This window comes from Mytilus galloprovincialis, chromosome 10 (assembly GCF_965363235.1).
Source record: "Mytilus galloprovincialis chromosome 10, xbMytGall1.hap1.1, whole genome shotgun sequence".
In the NCBI taxonomy this organism is placed as follows: Eukaryota; Metazoa; Mollusca; class Bivalvia; order Mytilida; family Mytilidae; genus Mytilus; species Mytilus galloprovincialis.
The window spans coordinates 11454244-11473345 of NC_134847.1; the positions used below are offsets into that span (position 1 = coordinate 11454244).

General features: G+C 30.8%; 1 long non-coding RNA gene across 2 annotated transcripts in view; it reads right to left on the bottom strand.

The window, feature by feature from the left end:
- LOC143049839 (uncharacterized) overlaps positions 1-19102 on the bottom strand; it is a 33699-nt gene that overhangs the window by 11517 nt on the left and 3080 nt on the right. Inside the window, exons 2-3 of one of the 2 annotated variants that reach the window (XR_012970332.1) lie at positions 14048-14163; positions 1169-1286 (exon numbers count right to left, since the gene is read on the bottom strand). This is a non-coding gene — a long non-coding RNA (uncharacterized LOC143049839). The remainder of the gene's footprint in view (positions 1-1168; positions 1287-14047; positions 14164-19102) is intronic. The other variant, XR_012970333.1, reaches the window with a different exon arrangement.

A 19102-nucleotide genomic window follows, 5' to 3' on the forward strand; every position in this document is an offset into this window, starting at 1 on the left:
ACTGTACCTATATGCCTTATTTTAGTCCAGATTTTTAGTATTCGTATTGTTATCTTAGAAAGTCTAACTGATTAAAATACTACAATAGGTAACAATTTGACAATTAAGTAGTGTCAACCCTGTGATTATGACCCGTGTAATACTATATAGCATATTAATCCCGAATACACCGTTTGGTGGTGCGCCTGTCAGAGGCGGAACGTACAGATAATCGGTAACAGGTGAATATACTATTGGTATCGGTATCGGACTCGACCCGGAACTTCTTAATTATTGGCAATATTAATAACGTGGAAAACAAAAGGGCCTGGAGTGGTGTAATTTTTAATCTACACCTTTGTACTATATTAGTTATATATAAAGTCGAATTCTTTGATTCGTCGTTTTTACATGATGACGGCTGACAAATTGGACCTCGTAATTTTAGTATTATAGATATCTATTTAATTTTATTTTTAATAACCATTTTTTTTTTATTAAAGTTGCAATATTTAACCAAAAAAAAAATAACTGTAATTTAATCATATGCAAGAAAGACTTCCCTTTAATTTCAGTATAAAAAAATAAATAGCTTGCTTTTTACAACATGTACATCTTCACTAAACGTAAAATCTAAAATAAAATGCTTACTAAAACTCTTTCTAAAGATTTTATTTTTAATTATTCTCGTTCAGAATATAAAACGCATTGTTTACATGAAATCTTATCTCATATCTAAACACAGCTGGTTACATCGTTTGACTATTTAAAATACTACGCATGTAGGTTAATATTAGCAGCTTGTAATCGTGTGCAAGAAAATATTATATCATAATAAATTTCAGATCATACGTAAAATATCTCTATAGCAACTTAAGATGCTAATGCATATTCAACAGAGTTGTAAGCTATTGCGCATGCATTTGAAAGGTGGTCATAGCTATTGCGCATGTATTTGAAAGGTGGTCATAGAAAGACCAGAAGTGTTCCGACTAACATCCGGTGTTCCGAAAGACTACATCACTCGTCCAATATATACTGCGTAAACCCTCAGGGGTTTACGCAATGATATTCATTTTTATTTCCCATCAAATTAATGGGTTTTTTTTCCAGGAAATGAATTATTTTAAAAAAAAGCTTATGAAAATTATAGTGTTATAAAAATTACTAAGCTAAGTCATACATGTACCTGTATTAGTGAGCTGTAAAGCTTGGATTAGATGTGGTGGTTTTCACATTTAAGCGATTCCTAATATTTTTTGAAAGGCATCTGAGTGAATTTTTAAATTAGACAAATCCAGTAAAATCTGCAATAAAGATAAAATTATAATGAAATTTACAGTCATTAAACACATTATGAGATAAAATTATAATGATATTTACAGTCATTAAACACATTATGAGATAAAATTATAATGATATTTAGTCATAAAACACATTGTGAGATAAAATTATAATGAAATTTACAGTCATTAAACACATTATGTGATGATATTTCAAGCAATTAAGGTGGTACCCAACACTTTAACTTGAACCAACCGTTTTATCGGAAAAATTACACTGGTTATATAGCAGTTTGATAAACACTAATTTGGTCATTGATAAGCTTAATATTCCCTTAACAACACAATGTCATTAAAACGTTCAGCTGATTTTACAGAGTTATCTCCCTGTATTGTTAGGTGTCTGTTGTAAATTCAGAAATAATTGCGTGCATTTATGACTGTTATTGTGTAATATGGATTAGTTTCAATTTCAAAAATCTGAATTTGCGATGTCAGAAATAAAACCTGCATTCATAATTTATTTTTGTGTCAAATTGTCTAAAAAAATGTTTCTGTTTGTGTCCATATTCTTTCAAGAATAAATGTTGGTGATGGGACATATTCTTAATATTATACTCAATGCTTGTACAGTATTTCAAAGGTACTTTTAAATGCATTGTAAAATCTTTAAAATGCACTGCTAGAAATATATTGTGGAATTATCTCATCAAATTTTATTTATTCTATCAAGGGGAGTTGAGTCACAATGAAGTTAATACCTTACAGTGTATTTTAAAAGAATTCAACTGGATTAACCTCAGTTGACCAATATAACTTGACCCAATATCAAATATTAATCAAGAATCAAGAATGCTCCATAAAATTTGAGTATTTCCTGTAATAACATTGGCCAAATGGGAAATCTGTGTCCTGGTCATATTAGGCGAGTGACATTCAGACCTTAAAAATATTTTTAATGCACCTATCTAACACACAGCTATATTATATATCATTCGAAAGGAAAACATGTGTAGATTCCATTTTTCCCGGTCGTAAAAGTGAAATATGGTGCATTTTTTTTTTAAATGGGGTCAAAGGTCATTCATAAAAAATTGAAAGAATAACACTTTTGTAGTATTATTGTCTTATTTGAAGCAGCTGGTAATATAGTTAATTCAAATTTTACTTTACACGATACTATTATAACGACTCTCTGATTCTTAGTTGCATATCGTTCATGGTTTTGCGATAATTTACGTCATTTTGACGTTTTCACTCTGCTATAAGTAAAACGGTACTTTCAACAAAAACGACGTATAATAACAAATATTTGACCTTAAATGTGTTAATATTTACTATAATTGATGGTGTGCCATGCAAAATAAAAAAAATATGATGAAATATTTGTAAGTTGGACGAGTAAAAGGGAGAGAAAACAACGCAATAAAGAGAGTAAAAAGTAGACGTCTTTGTCACATCAACAGTGACAATAGTCTCCTGTTTGTTAACCGCCTACAAACCGTGTCAAGATCGGAAATCACTATCGTACATGTTTAATACAACCACAAGCAAAGTTAAAGTAAAATGAATCACATTTTAAGTCTGTCCGTCCATCAGTCCCCACTTGTTTGTGGTCTGTGTCGAATCAAATCAGGTAACTTATGCATGTATACAGATATACAGTTCATCCAAAAACCAAATATAAAATGCATTGCTTTTAACTATAAAACTGATGTTAAACACACTTAGTTCAGAGATGTATTATGGGATGGCACGTGGTTCTTCATAAATTAAATCAGTTCATTTTTGACATTGGCATTGACATCTGAGCCGTCAAGTTTTCAAACATTGTTTGATTCCTTCTTGTCTGGTTTGTGTCCGGTCGATATCTTTTGAACCGTTGAACCTGGGGTTTCCAAACTAAGTATATGAATATACATCATATAATAGGGGATGGTCATAAACTAAAATCAGGTCACTGTGATATTGATCCAATCATAATGGAATCCTGCCCGCGACATATATAGCTGCAAAACTAAGGTTTACCAAACTTCAGATACAGAAGTCGGTTTCACAAAAAAACTTAAGACAAGATTAATCGTAAGTAAACTGAACTATTCATGACTTACGACCAGTTTTAGTCATAAGATTCGTTGTGAAACTGAGCCCAGATGCAAAATTAGAATGTGGTGAATTACAAACTAAAGTTAGGTCCAACGGTGACCTTTATTTTGACATTTTGGATTATATAATTTATAAACACTTTAATTTCTTAACATATTTTTTTTTATTACGACTGCATTTATTTTCACTCACATTTGTGCAGTCAAAAGGTTTACAGTTGAAAATGCAAGCATTGATTTCTTACCAGTATTCAAAACTTTGATATATATAGATATTTATCAACTAATATGAAGGTGGAATTTGCTGGATTTAATTCGGCTAAACCTATATATAGTTTTTTTTTGTCATTCTGGAGGAGTTTCTGTGAATAATATATTTCTTTAAAAGAAAAGAAATTTATCTAACTTATTACAAATACATGTAATGCAATTTTCAATTTTGTGATTTTTAACATACAACACAGTCGAAATTCATATTTTAAAACTGAGCCTGTAAAGCTTTTGCTTTACTGGAATAATTCCTGATACTTCGCTGTTACTGAATAATTCTGTGTAACATTGGCTTTCAGTGATTTCAGTACATGCACAAGCTCACTAAAGCATATATTTTTCTTTCACACGAACAAATTTATCAAATCCTGCAGAAAGTATGACGTATTAAGACCACTTTTGTCATCCGTACTCATACATTGGTAAACCTACTGCCGTATTTGTTTGTTATATGACGCCATGTCTTTGTTTGCTAGCTTTTAGAACATGTCGTTTGAATGATGATGCACTTATTGGTAGGCGTGATACGATGGCAATCCTTTTGGTTGGAAGTCTGATATGTAGCTTGCTCAAAGTGTCTTGATTTGACTTATACATACTTATTTTTGGTTAAGGACACTTAAGGGTTTTCTTGCAGCACCGACCTGTAGATGTGTCAATATGAATTTTGGTTAATTTGTGATAGACCCGCCATCTATTGATGATTTCGAAAGCGTTAAAAGAGAGTTTTCTTAGGAACAAAGATAGATGATGAGCTGTTAGAACCTGTAAGAGCATGAACTGCTGGTAAAGGAACATATATTTAATAAAAAAAACTATACATGCACAATAATTAACATGGTGCATCGCCAACCATAATTCCCACTGGTTATAGAACTCGTAACAAGCACACAGTTGTTCCATGTCTAGAATACAACGAAGTGTCAGGTCATCGTTGACCCTCTGACATTAGTCCTCTTAAATTGTTACTCCGTATTTAGAATAAGAAGCCTGAAGATATCATATTATAAGCCCGGTACCTTTGATAAGTATGATTAAAAGGCCACTATGATATTTGTATACCAGAGACTAAATGCTTTGAGGTAAACAACTATAGCTTATCGTATGGCCTAAATCAAGAAGCAATAGCCAACACTGTATAATAAGCTATAAAGGTTCTAAAACAATTTTAATTAGATACCCAAAAGCTTGATTCATGCTCAAAACTACAAACAAAAGCAAAAATCATAAAAAGCAACTAACGACAACCATAATGAATAACAAATCAATTTGAAAGATATCCGGCATATGATCGATTGTTTACGTTAGACACGCGTTTCGTCTACATAAGACTTGTCGGTGACGCTCGAACCAAGTAGTAAAACTTCGAAGAATATTTAAAAACACGTAATCCTATGTAAAATACGGCTTAGGTAATATATACGCCTGAGGTAGAACATTTGTTGTATTTCAAATATCTACGAAGAATAAAAAATTTGTCAACTGAATGAATAGATATCCCCATATATTAAAGTATTTATAGCATGTCAACATACAGGCTCTTGACGTGGCCCTAGCACATACACTATCCTTCCTCTAAAATACTGACCAAATTTGCATCATCAATAACTTGAATAAGTCTACCGTATGCGATGGTTAAAACGGTAGGAAATTTAAAAGGTGGACATATCTCACGTTCAAGTACATGGGGAAAATATCAGATTTGACACATTTTTGCGTACTTTTAGTTGCAAAACTAAAATGTGCATTGATCAATTGAGAAAGAAGTATTTTTCAATAGTTATTCATAATCACTGCCTTTTGTAAGTGCAAATTTACTAAGAATAATAAGATATTGGTTTTCTACCAACACTAAAAAAAAACGTTGACATCTCAGCTTCTATGGTCCTTCGATTTTTTTTAATACTTTGCGCAATATTTGAACCAAAAAAATTGCCTTCATGGTTATTCATACTCTTTTTCGAAGCGTTTAGGTCCGTTAACTTGAGGGGAACTTACAGAGAAAGCGATTTCGGAAATTTGATTGAAAAGGGGGAGTGTGTAAAAGTGTATAAAATCCAGAATAATACAGTGATAACAATATTTATTAAACGAGTAATGAACTTTAGAATAATACAAACATCATTAATTTGGGTTTCAAGCCGAAAATATCTAAGAAATGAAGAAAAATATGAAAATTGGCACCATTTTTATAAAAAATTCCAAAAATGTTACAAAAATCTTTATTTTTCTCGCAAAAATTACTTCTTTTATTTTTGAAAAGTATTTTTTTATACATTGACATGTTAAACGTACATAATTTTTGCATTGTGACAACAGATAATAAAGCTACATGTTAATTTTTCACGCTTCAACACTGTTGGTCATTTTTCAATTTGGAATTATTTCTCGATTTTAATTCAATTTTTACAAAAATTGCACCGTACGATTTTTTTACGACCGACCAAAAAAGGAAGTTCAGATATTATACTATAACATATAAAAAATTTAGCTGTGTGTTAGGTGGGTGCATTAAAGTCACTAACTAAGCGTCTTTTCTGAAAATGTCACTCGCCTATATGACCTTTCCAATACTTTCAATTACATTTCTTCTGCTTCATACCTGAGTAAGGGGGAGGTAATTCATACTGTATAGTAAATAAAGTAGGAATATATCTTGTTACAAGAGTGCAAATATTTGATAACATTTTACAGGATTGAAAATACTTTTAATTGAAAGCTTAATTTTGCTGGTTTTTATTTTCAAAAATAGGGAATTACGTTCAAACCTGCATAATGATCTAAAAAATTGATGCACAAAAATACAAGAATATTGCACCAATTTTATAACTTGCTACTTAAAAATAGGAAGAAAGTAAAATTGACAAATTGAAAGAACATAAACACATGCACTCCATTTTATTACTTAGTATTTAAAAATATAGAAACTTAAGTCAAAATTACCAACGGAAGTTAAAAAAATACAAGTTTTAATACTTGCTATTAAAATAGGAAAATAGTAAATTGACAATCGGAAGTGCAAAAATATAAGTATTACATTTTATTACTTGTACATGTACTTGCTATTCAAAAATAGGAAAATAGTAAATTGACAATTTGAAGTGCAAAAATACAAGTACTACCTTTTACTACTTGCTCAAGCAATCAATAATGACCAACAATTGCTAACAATTTCTAGATGACAAATGGTGTATTATCAAGTTATTATCGCCTATTACAAATCTGTCAGACAATTTTGATATAAGTTGAAGTAGTTTTGTGGTTTGGCAAAAAATCAGGTTTAGTTAAAGCTTAAGGAGGCTCGTGAATATAAAAAAATCATCAAAAAAATTAACATTTGTTTTTTATTACAAATTTTATTTATTACACAATTTGTTTTTACTTTATAATACGGAACAAAAATCACCAAGAAAAATCGATTTGGTTTGGCCACAGATGACTTTTAAAATGTTCATATCATTAAAAAAGCTCCAAATTATCTCCCTTTGTTGCAAAAATGTCATTTTTTGACGTTTAAATTGAAATATCTTTTTTAACTCATCGATGACCTATATTTTTTATTATTGTTTTCAAACAAGTTGTACACATAAACTAAATAATTGTAAAATTTTAGCTATTTCTGTATTTTAGTTCTTTTTTTATTTCAACACCAAACAAAATAGGGGCTGTTCATCAAGTCTTTAGAACTTATTAAGCTGTTGTCTGACTATCAAGGCTTTTTATGGTCAAAGTTTTGGTGACAACCATCGAGGAAAACTTTGATCAAAAACTATGACAGACTTGAATTGAAAAGAATTTCATCTAAATGTTTTAAGCCTTGGATATACTTGATGGATATTAACCAATCAAAGTCAAGCTTTTTCTTTGACCAAGTTTTTGATGAAAAGTACTGATGACTTGCTTTGATAGTGACAACTGGGGTTTAGGAAAGTAGATCCTACAATGAAAGTTTATTAAAATTTTACTTTTGTACTTCAATAATTTTCCCTCTTATATATTTATCAATATTTTAATGTTTTATTTAATCTCATCTTTGAATATAAATATATTTACTAGCATTATCTAATTTGTAATAGCCTTCTATATGCATTAACAATTCAAAATTATCAAAATTAAAAATAAAGAAAAAAATTAAATATGTCTACCCAACATCTCTTTGAATTCAACCACATAGAAATCTTTAATTTCGTTGTGTTTTACAAAATTGTTACTTTCAATTCTTGCTGCCATAATTATAAATATTTATTTAGAATTGAAATTTTGTCCATAAAGTAAACTACTAGGTTCAATCAAATGTAGGTTATATGAAATCAAACAATATATCTAAAACATTTAAATAAAAAAATAAACTGGATATTTTTTCAAAATTATCGTCTCATCAGGAAAATATTGGGATCAGAAATCGTTCCTTTATTAATAATAATAAAAGATTAAGACCATGACCCATGACCCACACCTACACAAGTAATACCAAATATACTGAAACATGCGATGTTACATTAAACATCAAAGGACTGGAAACTTGAACAAATTACGAAACAGCTTGTTTACTTGTAGAACATGCAATGTTTACAGTCTCTTGATCAATTATATATACCGAGTCTGCATCATTGACAGACATAGGAAAGTTCTTGTGGACTAGAGGACAATGCCCTATGGTCCAGTTTTGGGACACTTAAGTCTTTCATATATCAAGTGACTTTTTGATGACCGGAGAACAATGCCCTCTGGTCCAATTTTGGGACACTTTAGTCTAATACATGCCTCATGGGATTTTATCAGACTAGAGATTTAGAATGAACTCATGTCCAGTTTTAGTACAGTTTATAAGTCTTATACATGGCTCCTGGGACTTTTTATTCCATGACTCCAGAAGAATGAACTCATGTCCAGTTTTAGTACAGTTTATAAGTCTTACATGACTCCAGAAGAATGAACTCATGCCCAGTTTAATAACACTTTAGACCTCAAGTGACTTTTTGATGACCTTAAACAATGCCCTCATATCCAGTTTAAGAACTTAGTCCTATGGACCTCCAGTGGCATGGAAACTTATAAACTAGAGAATATGGCAACTCTAAGTCAAAATCTTGTGATATCATGCAACCCTCAATTTTGAGTTTCATTAAAAATGTAAAGTAAGATTTAAAACTTGCTTTTTCAATTCTTATCTTACATGAATATATATAACCCTTTAATACGATATTATTCAAAATGTTATTTTATATTTTGTCAGAATTTGATATTATCTGAAGGCAAACAAGATTTCTTAAAACTTCTACCACAGAATTGTAAAATATCGGTCGATTGGGTGTGTTTAACATCCTACACAGCAACTTAATGCTCTCATCTGACAATGTACATATATATCTATATTAAACTAAATTCTAGACTGTCCTAAGGCTAAAAAAAAATCAATATTGTTTCATAAAATTGAAAATGGAAATGGGGAATGCAGGGAATGACTTCGGACAGTAAAAAAACAGGGAAGGAAGGATTTTTGCAAATATCTTGCATAGACTATATATAGGGAAAGATTAAGGACTGAAGCATGCTTAACCAAAATTATTTTAATTTTTAACAGTGCTTTATCAAACAAGAGGCTCCTAAGAGCCTGAATCACTCACCTGATGAATTTGATATCATACATGTAGGTAAGAACTCAAAAGTTAGCACACATATCCTTTATGTTTTATAGTCAGCCAATGGTTTCTGGATAATTATGGATCTTGTATACCAAAAAATTATTATTGTTGACACTAAAACAGTTTTTGTTTATCTTTTTATAATTTCCAAGATTTAATAGAGGCAAATACTTGAAAATAAAAACAAGCTTATAAGGGCAATAAGGGGTCCATCAATAGTTCCATCTTATTGGCATTTTTGTAGGTCTTGTACATGTATAACTGATCATTTTGCTGTTCATAGTGTCTACTCATTTATTACAGTTTTCAAGCTTACATAGGCAAAAACTTATTAAAATCAGTCTAAAAACTTCGGTTAAGGGCAATTACTCTATCAGAAAAAAAATGAAAAAAAAAATATAGGTTTGCTGATGATTTTTTTTTTCTATTTCAAAAACTTAAAAATTAGTGAGAAAAAAAATTTTACAGACAAAAACTCCTATAACGCCACGGCATCTGATGGTTTCTACAGTTTTGGTATTTTTGTAGATTTTGTAATTCTATTTATTTTTGCAGCTCACTGAGTGAGTTACAACATATATACATATTAATTATAACTTCTGAGATAAAAAAAAAAACAAAACCAACCAACTGTTATTAAGGCAAAATTAAGGGCAATAACTCTCCACATAAATCATTCCTTTGAGAAAAACAAATTTAACAAGAATTGAAAATGAGCGAGAGCTTAATTGACCAGACAGACTTACAGATAGGTTTTCTATGTCCCCCACATTGTGTCATCAGGGGGACAAGAACTTAGTTAAATCATATCATTTGAAAACAAGAATAGTTTATTCAGAGAGATAAGCTGGAACAAAATATTTTTAGTTTTTCTCAGTTTTTGAAAATATGCAACAATTTATACCCATACAAAATTTTGTTTCATAGTATGCAGGGGTATAAAAATTTAGTATCATCTTTTATCCTTTTTTTATTCAATATAAATTAGAAGATGTTGTATAAGTGCCAATCAGAGACAATTCTCCATCCAAGTCACAATATATAAAAAGTTAACAATCATAGGTCAAACAATGACCTTCAACACAGGATCTTGGTTCACAGCCAACAGCAATCTATAAAGCACAGTCAGTGTTCTCCCAAAAGCCATTTAGCATCATGGTAATGTGATGCTATATGCATTGGATTTCTCATAGGTTATGTTATGGATGCGATGCTATAATTTTTAGAAACACGATGGTATTTCAAATTTCCTTTTTACCAGGATGCTATATGAAATATCTGGGGAGAACAGTCTGCGCCCGAAAATAAATGACTAGGATAAAAAAATTCAAACAGGAAAACCAACAGTCAAATATATACAAAAAAAAAACAGAAACAAGAAACACCTATGAACCACACCAATAAATGACATTACTGAACAGCAGGCTCCTGACCTAGGACAGGAGCATAAAAATGCAGCAGGTTTAAATAAAAGCAAAGATTATCAGTTTTTGTTCAGATTGTTGTTCAAATACTTCATGTACAAATTTACATGTGAAAAATTTTCTTTTTATAATATTGCAGTATGTATATATAGGTCGTCTTTTAATAAATCGGCAGGTTTAAACTTAATGTGTATGTTCATTACTGACACCTATTTATCTTCTCGGTAGGAAGGCTCAGAAAATAATTAGTACAGTTACTTCATTTGATAACTCTGGATTCCTTAAGGTGGCCAATTAATTGCAATGATTTAACAATAAATAAACCTTAGGATAATTGTTCACAAGTTCCAAATTTAGCATTTAATTTTCTATTACAAGAAAGAAACTCAATCAAATCAACTTTTTTTAAGAAAAGAAATTAATCTTGGTTTGGCAAGCTTTCCATACTATAAGCCAACCTAATTATTCTAATTATAGAATGAATCTGTGAAAAAATCATTTCCCAGGACTATTTCTATACTTAATTATGAATTGACGTGCAGTGTTCTTTTCAAATTTCGACAAATAGTATTGTAAATGATTGTATTATATGTCTAGGTGAATAAATAAGCACTAGATATACCTGACTGACGTACAATTAAAGAAGACACAAAATGACGTGACGTAGAAATTTCAGTATCGTGATTACTTCACAATAGATTAAATCTTTTTTTATGGCGGGTAGTGACGTTTTCCAGGTAGTTCTGACATTTAAAAATAATTTGTCTACCCATATGTAACATCAAAATATAATTTGTTTTTTCTTTAAACTTTTAGCGTAATATCATTCATCTGATAAAATAACACTTTAGGCCAACGTTTATAAACCGACTTGTTGATTTGATTTTTTAATGAAAATAATCTATTTACAGGACATTACACGAAACGAAAATGTGAAGTGCTTTTCTGGATTAACCTTCATCAGGAACACTTAAAGCCCAAATGAAAAATATATGGATATGAAAGTCATGTCTAATAAGGAGCTTATAATATGAACAAAAAGAACCTACATTGTTGCAGTCCTCAGGATAAACTTTTGAATCCAAAGCCTGCAGCTCAATCTTAATAATAAATATATTCACTTAAAATATATTCACTTATCTTTGTTTATTGTCTATGCTCTTTGTTTGCTTTTCTCTAAGCTTTTTGTGATTTTTTCTGAGCTTTTTTGTGCCTTTCTCTTAATACTTTTTGTGCTTTTCTGAAACTATTTGTGCTTTTCTCTAAACTGCAATACTATATATGAATAGATATCCACAAGTTATACATAAGGAAAAGTGTACTGCTAAATTCTTGATAAATTGCTATGGTGCTTAATAAAGAGCAGGATGCTGCCTGACTTTTTTAGATTATTCAATTATCATATGCAAGCTGATTCCTATTAAAGGAGTAGGTCCGATAAGGGCCAATTTTGGCCTCAAATTTCAGGTTCATCAAACGAAAGATTTTGGACACTTTTTAAACACAAAGTGTCTATTTAAATTGATTCAATTAGTTTATGTAAAAGATTTTAACTAATTTAGTCATTAAAAATGCTCCGATTCAAGCTTGAATATGAAAAATTTATCAAATATGCCAAAAATAGTCACTTTTCAGATGGTTTTTATCTAAAATGAAAGAGGCTGCATCCGTGTTCATCCTCAACCTTTATATATGTTATATATTATCATCAAATACAACTTACATTTCAATATTATGAATGAACACGAATGCGGCCACTTTCATTTTAGACAGAAACCGTCTAAAATTTAACTAAAATGCTCAAATTGTGAACATTTCAGTAATTTTGCATGACTTAATGATGCTAGTACCGAATATATATGCATTGTATTGTCAAAAACAGCCCATATTTAAGTAACAGAAGCATCTTACTTTCCATTAAATAGCTAAAAGATTACATTTTCATACTTTTGTAAAACTGCTATATTTTGGGGCCAAAAAGGGGTCTTATTGAACCTACTCCTTTTAATTGGTTTACAGTATAACTTTGTGATTAGCATAGGATCAGGAACGTTTTTATATCGGTCATCAATTTAAGACTATTATTACTTTTTCAACTAAACAATTAATGAGTTTGTAGGCATTAAAATTTGATAAAAAGCAATAACTTTAAATTTGATACAAATGTTAAAGGCAGCTTGCCTAGAGTCAGAAACCAAGAACGTGTATGATTTTTAAATATGACCGTTAGTTTAACTTTGACATTTAAAATAGATAATTAATAATCCAAGGCTAACATCAACTTTAAATCACTGGCGGGTTTATATGAACTTTTTAAAGGGGTAGTCTTTTTAATGAAAATAATAATGTATAATTTCATTTGAACAGTAAACAAAATGATGAAAAAGCGTCACCCACATCGATCACGATTCTGACCTTTAACTGGTGGGAAAAGTAAATATTTACAAAATTAAAATGTTCAGCCACACGTAAAATCATTTTGAGGAAAAAAAACTTTTGCTGTAGGTTAAAACATGTTAGTAAATAAGATAAAAATTATCCCACTTTCCTGAGGATAGGTAGATAAAATCAATTGTGACAAGTTAATATTTAATGTTCTGTATAGATTGCTGAAAAAACTGTGAAAAAGAGGCTGTAATGACAGTCAATCGACATCATCATCACATGTTAAAAATATGAATCCCAGTTGCAAATCCAGAACTTTTCATAGAGGGGGGGGGGGGGGAGTGGGCTGCTTCAGTGATGCCCTATATAATCAACTAAATGTTTCCCACAAAATTTGACTACCGTGCAAGGGGTGTATAGCCAGTCAAGGTCATTAAAAAAATCGATTTGTTGTCACAAAAGGGGGGCAAGGCCCCCAGGATCCGCATATGAATCCATAATTTACAGTAAATCTTTTCAAGTTTAGTACCATTGTGTTCATTATGTTTAAAAAATAACCATATCACTTTGACTTAATTATTAATCCTTATTCTTTTGCAATCTAAACAGTTATTCCTTCCTTAATTGCTCTCTACAAATATATCTATTTTTGCAGTCTAAATAGTGATCCTCCATTTTCAGCAATCTGGAAACTGACATATTTACACCAAAATCCAGAGACTTCTCCCTTGCTGAGCCCCTGTATCTTTCATTGATTTAAGTTGCATTATAATTAAACCAGGGGACTCAAGATTTCATCCAGAGAGCATTTATCTAAGACCTAAAGCAGACAAGGACAAGGTGATAAATTTATGCTCCAATTTTTTCACAAAGCATTAAATAAAAAAACACTTGAATATTGGTCTTATTTTGTTTATGAAGAGCATTATATATAATCGCACGTGTTTAAAAATTACCATGATACTAGCTGTCATTCGTGTTCTTTCTCCTGTTAACTAGTGTCAGAATTCTTGCCCCTATATTTCACCGAACTCTTCCCTCAATTAATCAGGAAACTGGTTATGATTTTCTTCTGTTAAAAGAAAAAGCAAGACCTTGAACAAAATATTGATAACATCAACTTTCCTAGAAATTTTTGAACTGACATTGAATTTTCCAATAATTTTAGATTCCACAATCCTTCCTAATTTGTCAGATAATCAGTCAAAGATTGTCTGAAGCAATTACGGAGTAAAATTTCCTTCCAGCATTTTTACAATCATAACCCACTCGTTTGTTATATGTGTTGCAACATATACAATTATTTCAAACTGATTTATAAAATCCCTAGCAGCATATAATAATCTATTTCTACTGTCATTTTTTTCATAATTTGAAAAATTATTTCTATTTCCACTATCATGACAGGGGGATTATTGTAATAGAAAAATTAGAAAATAAAGAATAGAGAAAGATGAGTATTTCATAAAAGAAATAAAAAAAAAGCCCCCCCCCCCCCTCCAAAAAAAAAAAAATTAATAAATAAAAATTTAAAATAATAATTACATGTAAAATAAAAAAATAAAAATTGGACTAAAAATTATTAATTTTACAAATGGGTAACCATCTTCCAGACCCTCTCTTAATTAATATTTTAATATCTAATAATTATAATAGTTCTAATTGACTTAATTCTCTTTTTACTGACCAAACAAAGTACAAAGTACAAAGTAGATGTCTAAATATGAATCAAATCTCAATGACAGTCAACTGCTATGCTTGTAGAGGACTTACCAAAGCTGAGAAAAATTATCCGGCTCACAAGAGGGAGTTTCTTGCGTTTTTGTGGATATTTGATTTCATCCTTAGTTTCAACATATTTATTTATAGTGGATTGGGAAACAAGTTTGCAACTTATATTAATCCTTTTCCACCTTGCGGGTGCGAGTGCTGCCTTGTAGAGACATAAGCCTACTTTTTTTAGAAATCTACAAGGGTGTCTTTTACGTGCAAGAGATATGGCTCTCTCTTAACTCAGGTCAGCCATTTATCGTCCTTCCTGATGGACTATCATCGTTTCCTCAAGACCATACTCACAAATAGTGTCAAGGGAGAGCCGAAAATTCAGTCCCTGAAATTTTCATCCCGGAACGGGAATCAAACCAGGAACCTTTGGGGTAGTAGTCCAATGTACTACACAACGGCTCATAGTTTTGCAATAGTCTGCATACATTATACCTTATAGAAACTTTGCAATTTGTTGAACATTTAAATTCTTGTTTCACCTGTACCCCAAAAAAATCTACGAAAATTGGTAAACAAACAACGAATAATAATGAATCCACACAATACCTAGTGAAAATCATCTATTTTACAGCTTTCTACCTACACTAAGGTATTTATTTTCAAACTTAACAACCCTAGCTCAGATGTAATCTAAGTTTAAAATGTGATACTTTCATAAAAGCTGTTTTTCTAATATGAAAAACTGTCACCAAAAAATCACAAAAATTATATCATCTTATTTATTTATCACTAGAATTAACATAATTATGACAAGATTGAAGAATTGCATGTATATAAATTGGGTCACTTGTGTTAACAAGGAACTAATGTACTACTTTTTCTACTACCGTTGCCTTTAGTTGTAAATTTAAAAACAAGAGGATTTGGTATGCCAATGAGACAACTCTCAACCAGAGACCACCTCAGATACCAAAATGATATAGAAGTTTGAAACTATAGGTCACTGTAGTACACCTTCAATAACGAGCAAAGCCCATACCTCATAGTAAGCTAAAAAATCTATAAAAGGGCCTGAAATGACAACTGTAAAACAATTTAAACAAGAGAATTAATGTCATCATTTGTGTACAAAATAAAGAACTAAAAACAAATATGATATGCAGCAGCAAACAACAACCACTGTAAGTCCTAACATATATACTGGTCCTTATCTATCCAAATAGATTGATTGCTCGTGTCCAATGCCACTTTCAGCATACTTGCCTAATGTCATCATTTGTGTACAAAATAAAGAACGAAAAACAAATTTGATATGCAACAGCAAACAACAATCACTGTAAGTCCTAACATATATACTGGTCCTTATCTGTCCAAATAGATTGATTGCTCGTGTTCAATGCCACTTTCAGCATACTTGCTGTGTGGACTGCCTTATGTGCTTATTGTTGAAGGCTGTACACTAGAGTGATCCATATTTGTTAACTTATATGATATTTGGTCTCTGAAGGAAAGTTGTTACTTCATCCAGTATACCACATCTTCTATCTATATATTAGCTATATCATTGTAGCCAGTTTTTTTGGTCAATGAAGCTAGAAAACCCAGAGAGGACCATTGACCATCAGCAGGAAAACTGGTCATCCAGGTTAATTAAGATTGGTTTCTCCTTAAAATGCTTAAGAGTTCACTATATATACAGTATAGGTATTTCTCATTGTTGAAGGCTGAACAGTAACATATAGTAGTCAACTTCTACACCATTTGGTCTCTGGTGGAGGAGGCTGGAGTTCCCAATGAGAAACACTGTGCTCCACCTAGAAACTGGTCCTTCTCAGTTCAAATAATATTGGTTTCTTCTGACAATGGGTATATACAGTATGGGTAATTCTCATTGTTGAAGGCAGTGTTTCAGTGACCTACAATTGCTTATATATATATATATATATATATATATATATATATATATATATATATATATATATATATATATATATATATATATATATATATATATATATATATATCTTTCCCAAAATTTGTTATTTGAACTTTAGAAAGTTAAGTGTATAGTTGTCTGTCTCATTGTTGACAATCATACTCCATCACCTTCTTTTTATATGGGATAAGGATCAATCTATCAGACAATCAAATCGAAATGACAAAGATACATGTACTTCTTTCATTCAATTATCAGTTAATGGCTCTTTTTCAATCTTGAGGTACCTGTAGGTCAAAGAAAAATAAGTGGAAAACATACAAAAAATGAATCTCATAATTGATCTACAAAACTTTTTTTTAAAGTCACAAATTGTTTTGCCATCAATTGACCTACATGTACATAGTATAGTTGTTATATACTAATTGGTATTGAAATTCCTGACAATAGTTCCACAAACACTAGACGTTCTGTCAATAGTAATAAAATATGGGCAATTGGGAAAAACAGTGTCCATATATATAAAAAGAACTCTTTCTTAACTTCTTCCCATTGCAAAAATCTAATAATAACTATTGACAGAATGTCTACTGCCTGCGATCATTCATACACAGAAGACTGCTATTTTAAACTTTATATATTTAAGTTTGACACCATGCAGCTAAGGAACAATTTTGATTGTGATTTATGAGCAAACATTTTGCTGAACTTTCAGTGTTTCTTTTTAGATCAATTATACTTGGTAACAACAAACATCAAAAGAAATATATTATAAAAAAAAAAGTATTTTCAATTTGATTCTCTCGGTACATGGTACAACTTAGGTCTCCAGGCCTTGTGGTCATAAACATTTCGAGCGTGATTGTTGTACTCAGACTCGAGAATCAACCAATCAAAATACAGGATTTTGTGTTTCGAGCACTAATTTTGTACTCGGGAGTACTGAAAAAAGTTTTATGACAGAGAGCCCTGTTGTCCAATTGAGAGCTGTATTGTGAATTCATTTATCTTTTGTGAATTTTATAAATTTTTCCAGGCTTGAGGAAAAAATTGTGATTTTGTGGTTTTCAAAGTCGACATATATAGAATTTTATAGATAGATATGATATAAACAAGCATATTGAAAACTTGTACTTCCTTGATCATTCAAATTTGTGGTTAACCTATACCCTCAAATTCCATAAAAAAGTTGTATCCCACAAATAAATTACAATAATAATGAATCCATAGTTAATAATAAAAATGTATGTGATAGCAGTCGTTCTCTGAAAGACTTGTTTGTCCCTTAAATTATCAGTTACAAATTCTTTAACTTTCATTTGAATATTATATGTCAGTGGCTGACCCATCATTTTATAAAAAGTGGGATGCCACTATATTTTTTTGTTTTTTAGCAGTTTGATGAATGGGGGCCTGACCCTGAAGCTAAACAAATCTCAGATAAGGGGGTAGGGACTGCCCCCTATCCACCCTCTAAATCTGCCCAAGTATAAATGTTCAAATGTTATGTCCTTTATAAAATCCTGATTATTGATGTCAGTTTAACAAGAAATCATTGTGTTACTATTTTTGAGTGCACAAAACATTCAGTGATTCACAATACATCAAAATTACTATATCTGCACAACATGCACATTTTTTTCACATTTATTAGCTATTTATGTCTGTCAAATAAAATTTGGAATCTATATAAATGCAATACACATTCAATATCTATAGTTCAAACATGCCTATAGCTTAACCCTGCACTTCCTGCAAACTTGAATGACATTGTCATGTCATGGCCTTTTATATCTTTCTAAGGTATAGGTACAGGTTTTGTTGAAGGCCTACAGTTAGCACTACATTTGGTCCCTGGTGGATAGTTGTCTCATTGGCAATTATAAATTATCTCCTCATTTTTATATAGAAGGGATATCATAATTCACGAAACAAAATTTTTACAAACTATCATTGTGGTTCTTCATCCCAAAGTTCTATATACAGAATTATTTTCTTATAGGAATCATTAATCTACTGAAGGACTTTAATCTACTGAAGGACTTTAAGTAAAACTGAAATTCAATAATTCAAAATGTACGTCCCCAATACAACAAAAAAAACCAAAAAATTAATAAAACATAAAAAGGGGGGAACAATAACTCTTTCATCCTCTCGCAAAACTACTGTAAAAATTGCCAAAAGCGTACAAATACAATGTATATTTCTAAAAGAGCCAGACATGACTATAATTTAAAATTTAAGTATTTACACGATCCATTCAACTTTTGCTCCTAGGGGAAATAACAACCTTGAACAAAACAATTACCTTATTCAATTATGTATGAAAAATATGTTACAGTGACGTCAA